Below are 15,051 nucleotides of genomic sequence, written 5' to 3'. Positions count from 1 at the left end.
TTGTGGAAAAGACAAGAGAAATTTAAAGCTGATTCAGGCAGAACAGACGATCGTTGAAAATAGGAAGTTTCTCTTTATTTCTCTGATAAGTGACAATGACTTTCTGCCGCATATAAATTAGAACAAGGATACAACTTTCCCTTTCTTTTTCACGGTGATATGTAAACGTAAACATCTTCGTTGCAATCCACTAAACGTCAGGAAAATATAATAGATATATGGAATATAAAAAAGTAGAGTAATTTATTAGATTTATTTTATAAGTGGCAGCGTATGTTTTGCAAAGAAGCCCCATGAGAGAAAATATGAAAGCTTTAAATGCATTTGAAATTGCCCTTATATATGTATAAACAATATAAAGAATTGCAGAAATACAAGCATACTTAGTGTTGCCTTCATCAAATGTTAAATTTCAATCTTTGTCAATGTAAGAAAATACAAAATTTAAGTTATGGTATAAACAAAATATTATTTTTTAATCGGTATAGCTAAAGAACTAAATCTGTTGTATTATTATGATAAGTATGTGCAAACATATTCATTGTTAAGTGGTAAACATAAACGTAGTGTTAACATGATTTTATCTAAATTTGTTGTCACTATTTATTGAAACAGAGGAGTCATCCTACTTTTAAATTGATTTTCCCCTCCACTTTCTAATTTCAAAAATATAGTAGTATATTCAACAAGTGTCCATTGTCCTTTGTAGTTGCAATGTTGAAGTAACATTAAATTTCAATTGTTATACCAAAATTAAGTTTTATTGAAATTTTTTGTTCGTCTTGTGTAACACACACATCCATCACTTACAAGCAGCTTTCTTCATCCACGAGCTGATCCTGGAATGTAGAAGCGTTCACGCACTAATTATTTTAGATAAAAAGTCGAAGATACCCGAACAATGTGGTGAAGGAAAAGAAGAGGGAAAGGGAGATTCGCTATTCGCGTGAAGGCAATAGCAACAGCTGTGTAAAGAAAAGAGAAAACGATCGGTAACAAAATAGATTAGCCACACGTATTCTGAAATATAAAAATTACATTTGCTTGAAATTCAAAACATAAATTCTTTTTTCTAAAATATACAAATTGAACTTCAAATGTATGTGGCTTTGAAAAACTATTGTTTTCAGGAACTGTTATGTCGTATACATTTTAATTAGTTTAAGTATATTATGTATATACGTATTTGTATATATTTTTATATGTCATGTATACTAAATATTGAATGTTCATCGTTATATATATTATTATAATACATACATACATACATATAATATTGAGATAAAGCTAAATTTATTCATATGACGTTTAGTTTCACAGATAAAAATTGAAAACTTAGTAGACCTGTTTTCCGAAATTCAATTTTTGCAACGCACTTCTTACTTTTCAATTTTTATTTTCGAAACTAAGCATCCTATGAATAAACTGAAAATATAAAAAAGTTTCGTGTCATCATCTTCTGTAAGCTGATATTTTTTTTTTTAAGTTAATCCCATTTTTCGAGGAGGTATATGTACGCCTTTCGCAGTCAAAGAATTAACAGATAGTCCAGCGCTCGACGGATACCGATTCGACTATTATAAAAAGGTAAGAGAAATTATTCGATATTATCGTAAGTCACTGATACGAAACGAGCGCTTCGATACAACCACGCCTCTTTAATTTATTCAAGCGAACACGAGGGAATGCGACTTTCTTGGCTTCGTTAGGCCCGTTTCTGTCGAATATGATAATTTTATGCGCTCATTTCACGTAACGCTGGTAATGCTGAACCGTGATTCTAAACGCGAATATTTTTTTCGCGCGGCGAATAAAACAAAATAGAACGATTGAAAAAAATTATTATCGCACACTTTCTAATCGTGCCCCACACAGTGTGAATTATACGTTTGTCGTCGTTGTCTACGCATAGGAATGGGACGTATAATAAAAGGACACCATGGGTACGATCCCCGTTGCCGATATTAGTAAGAGCTGTTATGAAATATGCGACGATAACTTCATTGCGTAAATACTTCCTGTCGCCCTGTACACGCGTATTGAAATTGCGTCGATCACTGTGTAGAGTGCAAAAAAATGAACGAAACGCAACGAGACGTGACAATATTTCTTTTACCTTTCCTTAACTTTCGTATGGGAAATATAAGGTACACGTATACAGGGTGACGTAGAGAGACCATTTCTTCATGACATAAACTTAAAAAGTTATTATTAGTCTGAGGAAATTTATGCAAATTCATATCTTTATATGCATGAATGAATTACAGAAACTTAAATTGAAGAATGTTTTGGCTTCTAAATTTTGCAATGTATATCTTATATTTTGTATTTGTTCACATTCTTGTATATTTTTGTATATTTACATTTTTCATAAATGCATAAATATCCGCACATCCTCATACATTTTCCTTTATTTCTACTTGCCATAAGTACAGAAATATCTACAGTCTAGTCATTGATATAAAAATTACTAGGTACAAACTAAAAACTATTACATTTTAGTATTACAGTATTACATTTTTATTGTAACTTAAAGGAATTTTTAATCATCAACTTCAATAAAACTGTGCGTTAAGCGATTAAACAATTCAAATAAAACAACAGACATTCATTCCTTTTACATCATTATTTCGACATGGACCAACGCATGTAAATAATATCTATTGCACGATACCACGAAAAATAGCCTGATTTCCGTTCAATTCCAACAACGTCAACAAGGTACGAGACGTAGAAGTCGAACAATGTCGACAAACACAGCACGCAATAATTGTGCAGTTACACAACAATCGTTACTGTTTCACGAGCTGCTCGTAATTCCCCATCATCGAAAAAAAAGAGTGAAGAAAACTAGACGACGAGAATGATTTTCCATTTCATCAAGCACTCGCTCCTGCTGGATACCGTTTGCTTCAAACGTTTGTAACAAAATTCCGTGTACACTGTTTTAACACAATGTCTCATAACGTGTGCACACTGTTACCGGGTACAGCAAAATTCCGATAATCCAGCACCCAAAGCTCGACTATAATCATGCTTTTTAAACGATATATGGTAATTATTACGAGTTGTAATCTTCACAAGAGCCATTCGTTCTCGCGGCATTGTTTCATACACGGCATTGTTGGGTATTACTTAATTCAAGTGACAATTGATCCTCACTTTTGTATGACAATGGAATTAATTTCCAATTGAAAATTGATTTTAAATAGAATTAAATATTCATTTCAGTTGACACCTGTCTTCAACAATTAAAATCGAAGTTAACTCGTTGAAGTCAAATAACGTTCCCTTTATCTCATCAGATGATTAAAAATGTAGTTACTTGTTACTTACACTGCTACGTGATTATGAACGATGATAAAATGAAACCAAAGTTCTTTATTCTACACTGAGCAACAAAACTAGCGCAACAAAATTTTTTTATTAAAATTTCAATCAATTTTAAATAATCATAACTTTGCGAAAAATGACCGTATGAGGTCATTTTCTTTTTCATTTCAAAACTTGAAGTCTCTACTTTGAACAAAATTTGTCATATATTGATTTCCTCCTTCCCCCTTCCCGCCATCCCCTTTAAAATGAGGTGACGTTTTTTCTTAAAAAGTTTGCGTACTTTGAGACGCTCCACAGAGTGCAATTAATTCTTTTCGCAAACTTTACAGAAATTGCCGCGAGTATATAAACTTCTCTACACAAGTTTGAAAAAAAGTGAAGTCTCTGCGATTTTTTTTGACGGAGTTATGAATGTTACAATTTACTGATCGCGAACTGCAAGCTATTGTACCATATTTAATGACTTCTTTTTTCTCAGAAACCCCTTCGTTGCTTTGTGACGCACTAGGACCAAATTGTAACGGAACATTTTTTGTTACTAGAGTAAAATCACCTTATATGCACAAATTTTTATACGATATATGCACAGAAACCATCCCCACTACGGACCACTAATACCAGCTACGGCTCCTTGATGTTGTCCCTGACTTGCCCCTAATCTAAATCTAATTTCACTTTACACTTTACACTTTACACTTTTGCACTTTTGAACTTTACACTTTACACTTTACACGTTTGCACTTTACGCTTTACACTTTTTATATCTAAACATCTTATTACAAGTACGCAGCCATTAGCTCGGTATTACTCGCGACGAAGGATTCGTCACGAATAATACCGATTACCAGGTCTCACCACGTGGAGGTTGCTGCGACTGGAGACCCGGAGATAGAAGGAATCAAAGTTCCTTCGATCTCCCTTCCTTCGATCTATGGAGAGTACATAGATGGGTACTCTCCATAGAGTCGACGAGCTTAATACTAAGTACGAAACGATAAAAATCAAAGAAAAACAAAATTCCCTTCGATTTCCAAAGTCTAAGTCCGACTCTGCCAAACAATTATTTGAACTAAGAGGATGAAGTTAAATTGAGATCGCGACGCAACGCGACCATGTAACTGGACTTACTGAGTCAGTCCCGTTTCCTCTTGATGGATCTGGACTCGAGAGGAAGACGATCGACGCCTAGGAACCAGTCCTCCACACCCTGCACCCATCTGGGAGCCACCACGGACCCGACATGCACCCGTCTCACTGCGCTTTGGACTTACTGCACTGCGCCGGGAGCCTGGACTACACCAGATGGGATACAGGAAGTAGAGAGCCGATCTGGAAGAGTCGATTGTCTTCCTTTCGAATACAGATCCGCCAAGAGGACGGCAACCGACCTTTCTGTCCAGTTACACAGTTGGTCACTTCATTTATAACATCAAGGAATAGTGACCGAAGTGGAGAACGAAGTTGCGAGTCCAATATGGACCTACGAACAAACAAAAGAATTGAACAAATGATTAATAATTATTTGGTAGAGAACAGACACTCGTACACGCATGCCTTAAGACTAACTTAGGTACATGCCTTAAAACTAACCAAACCAAACTAAGGTACCCACAAGCAAAACCAAACTACGATAACTAAGGGAAACTACATTACGCAAAAATAGGAGGGACGCGAGACGCGGACGCGCGATCGTGAGATCCATAGCGACTGAAGGATCGTTGAAGAATGAGACCGAACCCCTCGTATACCTGTGTCGGTTGAGGGTCGCGGCTCGCTTGTGCGTCTCGACGTAGGGAAGGGGAAGGGCGAACACAACCGCGTGACGCTTAATTCGAAGGCTCGTTGGATCCATCGAGAAAATAATTCGTAAAATATTAATATCACAGCAAAATCATATTCTCATAAATAATAAGTATTGTTAATATTTAATTTAGCTATTGCCAGAATTAAATATTTAGTTGGTGCATTCAATAGATATTAAAGTATTGACAAATTTCTCACGATTAATGTCTCGAATGAATACTTATTCTGATCACAATTGTTATTAATGTTTAATCGAACACTGAATGATACTGTATGTATCACAAATGCTTAATTATATCGGAGATATTAAATTTAATTGTTCCAATCAATAGATATTAAAATATAGAAAAATATCTCACGATTACTTGTTTAAATTTTATTCTCAACTTTTCATGTTCGGAAATATTGCTTTCTCGAAAAACATTGGTATAATAATCTGATAAACTTTAAAATGTATTAAATATGTACATCTCCGAATTAATTGAATATTTCCAATGCATATAGTAACATTCAATCTTCGATTAAATATTAATAAGAATCACGGTCCGGAATAAGTATTCATCGAACACAGTAATCGTGAGAAATTTTTCTATATCGTTATATCTGTTAGCTGGAATAATTAAAAATTAATTTCTGACAATAGTTACATTAATTATTAACAATATTTGTTCAAGCAATGACCGAAAATATGACTTCCCTGTAATATTACAGCGCGCGGACAGCGGTAGATGTTTTTTCAAAAAATGTTCAAAATCACTACTAACCAATAAGTAACTAGTTTGTGATTTCAATCACCAACCAATTACATTTCTTTTGAGTAGCTTCATGTGAGGACGACTTGTGTGAGTGTGAGGAGTTTCCGAAATATTGGACTCCGGTCGGAGGTTTTGGGGGCGAAGCCCCCAACAACGAGTACTGCAGCACACCACGCAGGTGTGTACACGGTTAGCCTGGGGGATGTTTATAGTTTAGCGGGGGGGCGAGGGGTCGCAGCCCCCGCCTGGCAGGGGGTCTGGGGGACGCAGCCCCCCAGCATGCACATAGTTTTGAATTGAAGCTGAAAACTTTTTACAAAATTTAAAAAGCATACATCTCAAAACTATATGCATGCTGGGGGGCTGCGGCCCCCCCCCCCCCGCCCCCTGCCTCGACCCCCCGCTAAACTATAAACATCCCCCAGGCTAACCGTGTACACGTTTGCGTGGTGCGCTGCAGTACTCGTTGTTGGGGACTTCGCCCCCAAACCCCCGAGCGGGGGCTAGCCCCCGGATCCCCATTTTTTTACTGTATAAATGAAGATCGTGCCTGGCTTCCGAAATTTAAAAACCAAGTGTAAACCTAACTTAAATCTAATTATTCTACTTCGTAATTAATGCTATGGGTAAGGTTTAAAAAAATGTCATCTCTTGTTTCAATTTTCTTTATTAATGTTATCGGAAGTTGGGAACATTTCTGACATTATTTCCAAAAATTTCATTATACGATCATCAAAATCGTATTGTCGGCGAAAAAAGTACTCCGCTAAATAGCCTACATAATGTACTCGGCGAGTTCCATACTTCGGAATATTCGCTAGTACTTCTCACCATACTCTTTCAATGTTTTGCGTGTGAGCATTTGTCTCCGGGTCAACGAAATTGAGTTTATGGTTAACTCTTAAGTGCTGAAATCCTTCTTTGTGGAGGCAATAGTACGCTTTCCAACAATCGCTAATAATAATTGTACCAGATTTGATCCAATTTCGGATCACTTCAAGTAGCGTTTCGGATGACCTGTTGGGAAGTGGTACAATAAATATACGTTTGCTGGAGCGTTCTATTCCTCCGAATATCCACTGGCCAGTTAACATCCTTCTTTTATTAAATTTTTGTTTACCAATTTTGACTTCGTCTCAACAATTTCATTCTCACCTCCGATTGAAACAGAATGTTTCTCTGTCCATAGAACACACATTTGACGACAATAACTGGCCCAATCAGCTGCCGTTTTCGCCGTTATTCGCAGTTCATTTTGTTGAAATTCTTGCCGTGGTGGTTTTAGCATTAAATGATAGCCGATAAAGGTACAAATGTCTTGAATAGAAGCATGTATGTTGCTAAACCACGTATTACTCAATGCACTAATTCGTGAGTTGCACTGTATTTTCACTCTTTTTTTATGGCAATTTTTCGAATAATAGACTGCATTATAATAAAATATTAGTTCTTTCCGATTAAACTTCATTGGTTTTTCACTTTTGCACTTAGTACAATACATCTTCCCATGAATCACTCTTTGTTCAATTAAAAAATAAATTAGTGTATCATATCTGCCGCATACAGTCAAATATTCACGCAAGTTCATATTTAATCCGTTGAAAGTAATTCAGTAACGACGTCAGTGTTAAACTAGATTTTTTTCTGAACTTAAACAATCGCGTAAACGGACGCGGACTTGTAGTAGTAGCAATGGTATTTTGCAAATATCTCGGAAACTAAAGCCGAGCGACGGTTATATGTATAAGAAAAAGTTGTTCAAAATGTTGATTTCTACAACATATTCAAAAATCATCGAAATCGGTGAGGATGTACATGTTCTCTATAATTACCAAATTTTTGTTGTGGTAATTTTGTTGCCCAGACATGTAATACCACTGAAACTAATTTATAAAGGGCCACAATTATTTTACGCCTCCAACTCGATATCTTATTTCTATCAGTGAGGGATTAAGGCTTAATTTCGTATTCCATTCACTATCCTCTTTTTAAGCTACCAGTTTGAGTCTATCCAGATATAACGAAATATTCTGTATCTACATTTTGCACATTAATACATAATTGGCAATCTCAATTTGTCGAGTACCATCTGAAAAATTCACTCCTGAGATGATACTAAAAACATAAAAATATTAATGCACTCTATAAAAGATAGATATCCCTGTATCATAAGTCCAAACTCTTCGAATGTGTAATTCTACTGCAATTACTTTCTAAAGAACCCAATGTCTCCGTCCATTAAGTTAGGAATTAAGACGCGGTACTGTATCCCATTCCATATCCTCTTCGAGCTACCGGTTTGAATCCTACCCGTTTTGACAAAAAAATTCTCTACCTGTTCTTTACCTATCGACAAAATCAGCGATGCTGATTTCTGAACGCTACGCGATCCGCCGTATTATCATGCGAGAATTTCAATCTCGCGGCGTCGCGAGAAGAATTTTCCCAGGCCGAATCCAGCCAGTACGTTTCCTCAGAGAGAGGCATTTCCTCGTTGCCGCGGCATCGTTACATTGTCAGGAAGAACATTTGCATTGACATAGCAAAGCGCCGCAAATGGACAGACAGCAGAAAGTCGAGGCGTTGGTCAGCGTTTAAAAGTAACTTTACGGTGCGCCGCCGCAAAAAGATCTGGTTCACGTCGTTCGGTAAAAAGCATTGAATGCCGATACCGGCGGAGGTAGACCGAGTGAAATGTGGCATAGCGAAGTCGATAACAACGACACAGACCGCCGGGACCACAGCCAGGACTTTCACGCGTCCTTCGACGGACTTATTCCTTCGAGGCGGAGCGCGCGACCGCAAAAGTTTCCTTATCGTTCCCATATAACGCACGCCCGTCGCCTTTTTGTCCAGCACAATGAAACGAAAAGTTATTACTTATCGCACTGACCCGTTCAATTCGAGCGCCGCGCTATCGTTTCCCGCCATTGAATAATTGTACCCGTGACCAGCCAAGCTTGGCGAACCCGCGCACTCCATTTCTGACGAGGACCTACGAGTTGAATTGGTAGCAACACGACACGATGCTTGTAATTGGAAACGATCTGTACGCGTGCGTGGTACGGTAGAACCACGATTATTGCATCTCTTCATTATTGCACGAGGGCCGCGTTCAGAGGATACTGTTGACAAATGAAGAGGACTGTCGCTAAGCAACAAGATTCTATACATAGACATAGGTAGGAGAAGGAGATACGTCAACTGTAAGTCCAATATATTGGTTTGGTTATCTGGAGTATTGCAAGAACGGCGATTATCACAGGGATTTTCAGTCGACTCCCTATCATAAATAATCAAGGATGTATTCGATGATAGCAGCGAGTGTAATTCTACACAGGGGGTTAAAGGTCGATTCAGATTATACGACACGGACCATCACGTTCCGGCAACGACACGACAAAACATTAAAACACGCGTTTTAATGGAACTATTTACACTATTCCCGTTGACGGAACGTTCAGGTCAGTGGCTATTAAGTGTGAATAGTTCCATTAAAACGCGTGTTTTAATGTTTTGTCATGTCGGTGCCGGTACGTGTCGTATAGTCTGAATCGACCTTAAGGCGTATGCAAACAACTGAATGCGTATTACTGGAAATTGTGTCGTTCATGTTCTCAGGTCTCACCCTAATACGCACTTAGTAGGACACCGTAGGTGTTTATCGTAAAGAGTATAAATCGTGGAAGTTCAGTGGTACGTTTATGGGACGCATATTGACGAGGAAAAGCTATTTTTAAGGATTGAAATATTTCGATGCTTATTGCAAACAATGCCCTTTAGAATCTTGGTTTTAGTTTTGACCTCAATAGCTGAAGTGTCATAAACGCAGAGTTTCCGAAAAAGTCATTTAACTAGCAAGCGGGCCACACAGTCTTGTTTCTATCTGGAAGAAGTTTCTGCCACTCTCTGGGGGTTCAAACTGTCCACGCCGTCAGTCGCATCCCTCCATATCTCACCCTCTCCCTTTTCTAAACGCTGTGTTGAGAGTTTTGAGATGGAGGCAGCAACTTGGACATTACCAAAAAAATATTTAACTTTCGAAATTCGGAATCGATTAATACATTCGCTGACCGCTGACGTGAACTCGCGTCACTTCAAATTCTACTTCTGGTTATGAACAAATTATCAAATCTTTTTATTTTAGACACTATATATTTACAACATTGATATTTCAAAACATATTTTTACATTTTTATCTTCGCTCTACCGATACAAAAAATTTCAGTACTCGGTATTAGAAATATAAAATATCTGCCAGTCGCGAATGTGTTAAATACTCTCATACATATAATACAACACTAATAAGACGATAATTGTACAGCAATCAAAGTTATCGTAAATCCAGAATAAAACTAATTACGGTCCACACCAACAAATTACGTAATTTTTCCGTAACTATATCTTTTACAGAACCCATCGCGATCGCCGGATCTCACACCCATTGACTTATTTTTATGGGGATCTGTAAAAAATAGAGTGTATTCGCATCCCTAATCTTGAGGAGCTCCAACAACGCCTTCAGCAAGAAATATGCAAAATGACGAAAAGTGACGTAAGGAATGTATTGCGCAACGTCAAGAAGAGGATGGAAAAGTACTTGGGCTGCAATGGAGAACCGTTCGAACACTTGTTGTAATTTAGGTACTTGCTGAGGGACAGAAATAGTTCGGATAACTTTTACATTCAATAACTTCCGAATGAACAAGTTTAGGGCATAAGTATGTCAGTACTTTTTTGTAGAGTACAAGAAACTGCATCGATCTGTGTCGTCAAAAATATAGATTTCCATATTAAAGAAAAGTGCTGTTGCATTTTTCTGATGCACTGATGCACAGAAGTGCGTAAAATCAGATGCATGTCATACACCATTTGAAACCATTTAACTTTCACTCATAACATTTTTTTTTATTCCCAACCGTTTAGAAGGTATAGTCTGTTCCAGTTGCGTAGGACATTCTGTATATCATGTACGCTAAAGGTAATAAATAATACAATAATAAATAATAATGAACCTCCAATGTCATGCAACATTTTAATTCTTTATTTCAGATGAAACATCCGAATTTACAGATACTACAACTTTATTGAACTAATTAAATAAGCGTTTGCGAGGAATTAATGATAAATAAAATACAATCATGTATAATACTACATATAAAATAGTCACAAGATGGATTAGAAACCATCAAGGAAGAAAAAATAATCACTTTTTCCTATGTAAAAGAAAAACAAATGAAAGTGAAAATGTATCTAATTAGCTTGATTTGTCAGTACTTGTGTCATTAAAGACTTCTAGTGTAGAAGCTCTGAAATTTCATCCTACATAAAGAAATTCATTTTATATATCAATTAATATTTATTGTATATATGACTGCATCTTTTATTTAATAATGAAAGTAACGTTACTTTTATATTTTTTAATTAACAGTCAATTGGTTTCGTACAACTTTTCATGATTACTTGTATTACATGTTACTCCGATATGTATTCTTCTTTGTACCAAACACTGTGGGATCTTCAAAATCGATAATTATGTTTTGAATTAAATGCGTGAATGAATAGGCATTTGTACGAGAGCTCTCAGAAAACTGAAATGGGTAATATCGTTCAAGAGATTGCAGGTAAAATTGAACGTTATTCGATGCTTCAGCTCATGTACTATGTTACCATTATCTATAGCGATACATGCATATTGCATCGTTCGGTTGAATAGTGTCGCAAAGTGCAGTTGGACTTCTTGGCTTTGAATAGAATTCTATATATCTCAATACATTTGCTCCAGCTTTCCTTCCATACATATACATCGCTGTCCATAACTTACAGGACAGTTACTTGTCCGATTTTGAAAGTGCAAATTAAGATACAGATACACATAATGCTCTGAAACATTCATACTACCTTATTTTCTTATATGTGTTTATTATCAGTTACTATTTTGCTGTCAGATTTACTATGCGCATATGTAATTTAGATAAACATGCTAAGTACGATAGTAGGCGTAAATAAATATCCAAGGTAAACGCGTCTAAAGTGAGAGAAGGGTCTCTGAAGAATTTTAGAGAAACATTAAAACGAATTTCATTCAGAAATAGTAACTAAACTATTCACGGAAAACCTAAATATTTGCTATAAATATTTGACAGATCATTTTCATATCTTCAATATCTTCTAATATAATCATTGATTCTGTTCTTCATTATCTACAACAATTATCAATTGACTCCAGCGCAAGGCACTTATTAGTTCAGAGGATATTTTAGAATACTTACACTACTATGTGTTACAGATTTGTACTTTTATGAAGAATAATAAATTTTGTTAATATTTTAATTACTTGTCGTTTATAAAGACTAATTATAGTTTTCTGTAAAGGATAATTGTATCTATACATTCTTCTACAATATTCCCCAAAGCATATTCCACAAGATCAATATTATTTTCATAATGTAGCCAGTTAACCGGATATTTTTCAAAATTAGTAAATAAGGAGTATGCTTAAGCAAACTACTTAAACGGTGTAATTTTTTACTGTTTATTCGAATATCTCTTATTAATATTTTCTTTGTACAAACATTATCTAATAATTTCACGTCGTTAAGATAACATTAAAATATTGTTAAACGACAAAGGTAAACGGAAACACTGATTGTAACATTGATTGTAAATAATTTGTATAATTTTTCTTTATATCAGAAGGTTACTAGTACATGGTCTGCTCCTACATCAACATATTCTTGTCGAAATCAATTCTAAAGTTAATAGAGTTGGTAAGACTAGAGGTCAGATACGCAGTCAAAGATTCCAGATATAATACCTCTACTGTTCGTCTCTTGCAAAATTATTACAAATAATATTAATTGCATTGTCCAAACACTAAATATATATTCAACATTTATAATTATAATCTCTATCTTAATTTTATAGTAATAAGATTCCAAGTTATGGCTATTCTGAAAATGATTAAGAAAGGATGACTCTGATCGATAAATAAACAAAACTTGTTTAAGACTGTCAACTAGTCACCATGTATTTATAATATCGACAACCACATTTTAAATTAATCTTATACTAATTATCTCCCAAAATGAGTTTCAAAAGGTCTTAGAAGTGTGGCCAAACGGACAACAGGTACAAAATTGTCGTTGTTTCAACTTTGATTGGAATTCAATCATACCTACGTATCTCTCCATACGTTCGATATCTCGAGGAGCTTTCGACCTATTCCTTACTGTATCAGACTACCGGCGACATAACGCTAGACAATCACAGCCTCCCACGCAGTCTTGTAATAGTAAAATATGAGGCGTCGCAGTGTCGCATCCAGAGTGAAAAGTTACTGCTCGTCGTATCGCTTCAGTGAATTTGAATGGGATTAGGGCTAACCGATCGAGTAATTACGTTCTCCATGATTCGAATAATTCGGGAGCCTGCTATTACGCGCCGTTATTGCTCCGCAATATTTATAGATCGATCGTTCTGATTGCATTACGGTAATTGTTGTTTACTTCCAAACCAAAGTTTTCCAGTAATGATCCTTTTCAAATCCTGTACCATGATTCTGAGATTATGGTTCGCGTTGCAAGCTCGTTAAGCGAACTTGTTTGCTGTACGCAATCAATTGTCATCGTTATAGTATGCTGTAGAGGATCAATTATTATTTTACACAATTCCACGTATTGGTAACCGTAAGAATTACAAAAGGTTTTCCAGTAGGTACTTTAAGACTTGGTTTTTTTTTTATGTGTGTTACTCGATTACGCCGAGATGACTTGATCAATCGGAATGAAGCCTGTTGCATCGGGGTGGTCCCATTATCAAAACTTTTGGGATTTCTCATTTTTTATCCTTTTTTTTTTTGCAAACACACGAAAAATTTTGTATTGCTTCTTATTTCGAAAAGAATTGACCAATCGGATTGAATCCTCTTGCATCTGGTAAGGCTTCGTTGCCTCTTAAAAGCTTAAAAAAACATTTGACCTACTTTCATTTTTTACCACTTTATTGCACTTTTTATCGCAAAATTGTACTATTTCACGTATGTTCGGCCTGAATTCGATGAAATCAATGAAACCCTTTACATTTTGCTGCTGGACTTGTTTTCGAGTTGATCACTTTGCAAAAATGATTTTTCTTATTGTTTTCATTAATAAAATACATCTGGCATCGTAACCGTAGTGAACATACAGACGACATTATATTTCACGTTGAATTGTAAACAGATGCACTTACTAATTGTTTACAGAAACGCGTCATAGACTTGGGAATACGATTTCCTGACTTGGCTACTATCTACATACTATAATAAATGTTTTCAAGAACATGTCATGGAAGAATGATCATTTCTGTCGTAGTGAAAGATAATTCGTGGACGGAATGTACTATCTTGCAAAAATAACGCTAAAAAATGACCGTGTCCATACACAGTACTTATCAATTACCAATTTCACACATTCACCTGCGAACGCCTACGCTAACATTAGATCGCCTGGTATCAACAGGTACGGGTTTCTTGAATGTCAGCCTGCTACGATCAAAATAATTTTTGTCGTATATTTTCTACCGTACACCCGCTGAAAACATTGCGCCCTGGAGTTCATCGTAGTAAATAAATTATTGTCACTCTCTTTTTAACCATAACCCAATGGACACCAAATAAATTTTCAACCAAGATTATTATATTTTAAGATTTAAAAATTGAATTAAACTACGTACACCGCAATCGGCAATCGCTAATATATTAAAGGTTTGACATTTATTCACTTCCAGTTTTTAAAAAAATTGTTATTTTGTATTTTTTTATTTAATTTCTTTCTTTAACAGAAACAGTCTTTCTGATATAAATGATATTTATAAGTGTCATGTTTGGCATTAATTCTTTTAGTGATTAATATTTCTTTTAAACCACGATTCTCTTACAATTATATTAGTCACGAATACAACTTATTCCAGTGACAGACTCGATATTTTACTCAATCAGAAATCGATAATATTATAAATAATCCTATATTGCTAGATCCCTATATTTCTAAGAATGGTTGAAGGATATCATGTCTGGAGGATAGACAAAATATGTCTAAGGAATGTAAGAACAATGCACCTACAAATTGAATCAGATTTATACGTGCAAACATAAATGGCTGTTATAGGTTATCGA

Source organism: Hylaeus anthracinus, unplaced genomic scaffold (genome assembly GCF_026225885.1).
Source record: "Hylaeus anthracinus isolate JK02 unplaced genomic scaffold, UHH_iyHylAnth1.0_haploid 11989, whole genome shotgun sequence".
NCBI classification, from domain to species: Eukaryota; Metazoa; Arthropoda; class Insecta; order Hymenoptera; family Colletidae; genus Hylaeus; species Hylaeus anthracinus.
Note: the sequence above shows the minus strand (reverse complement) of the source record.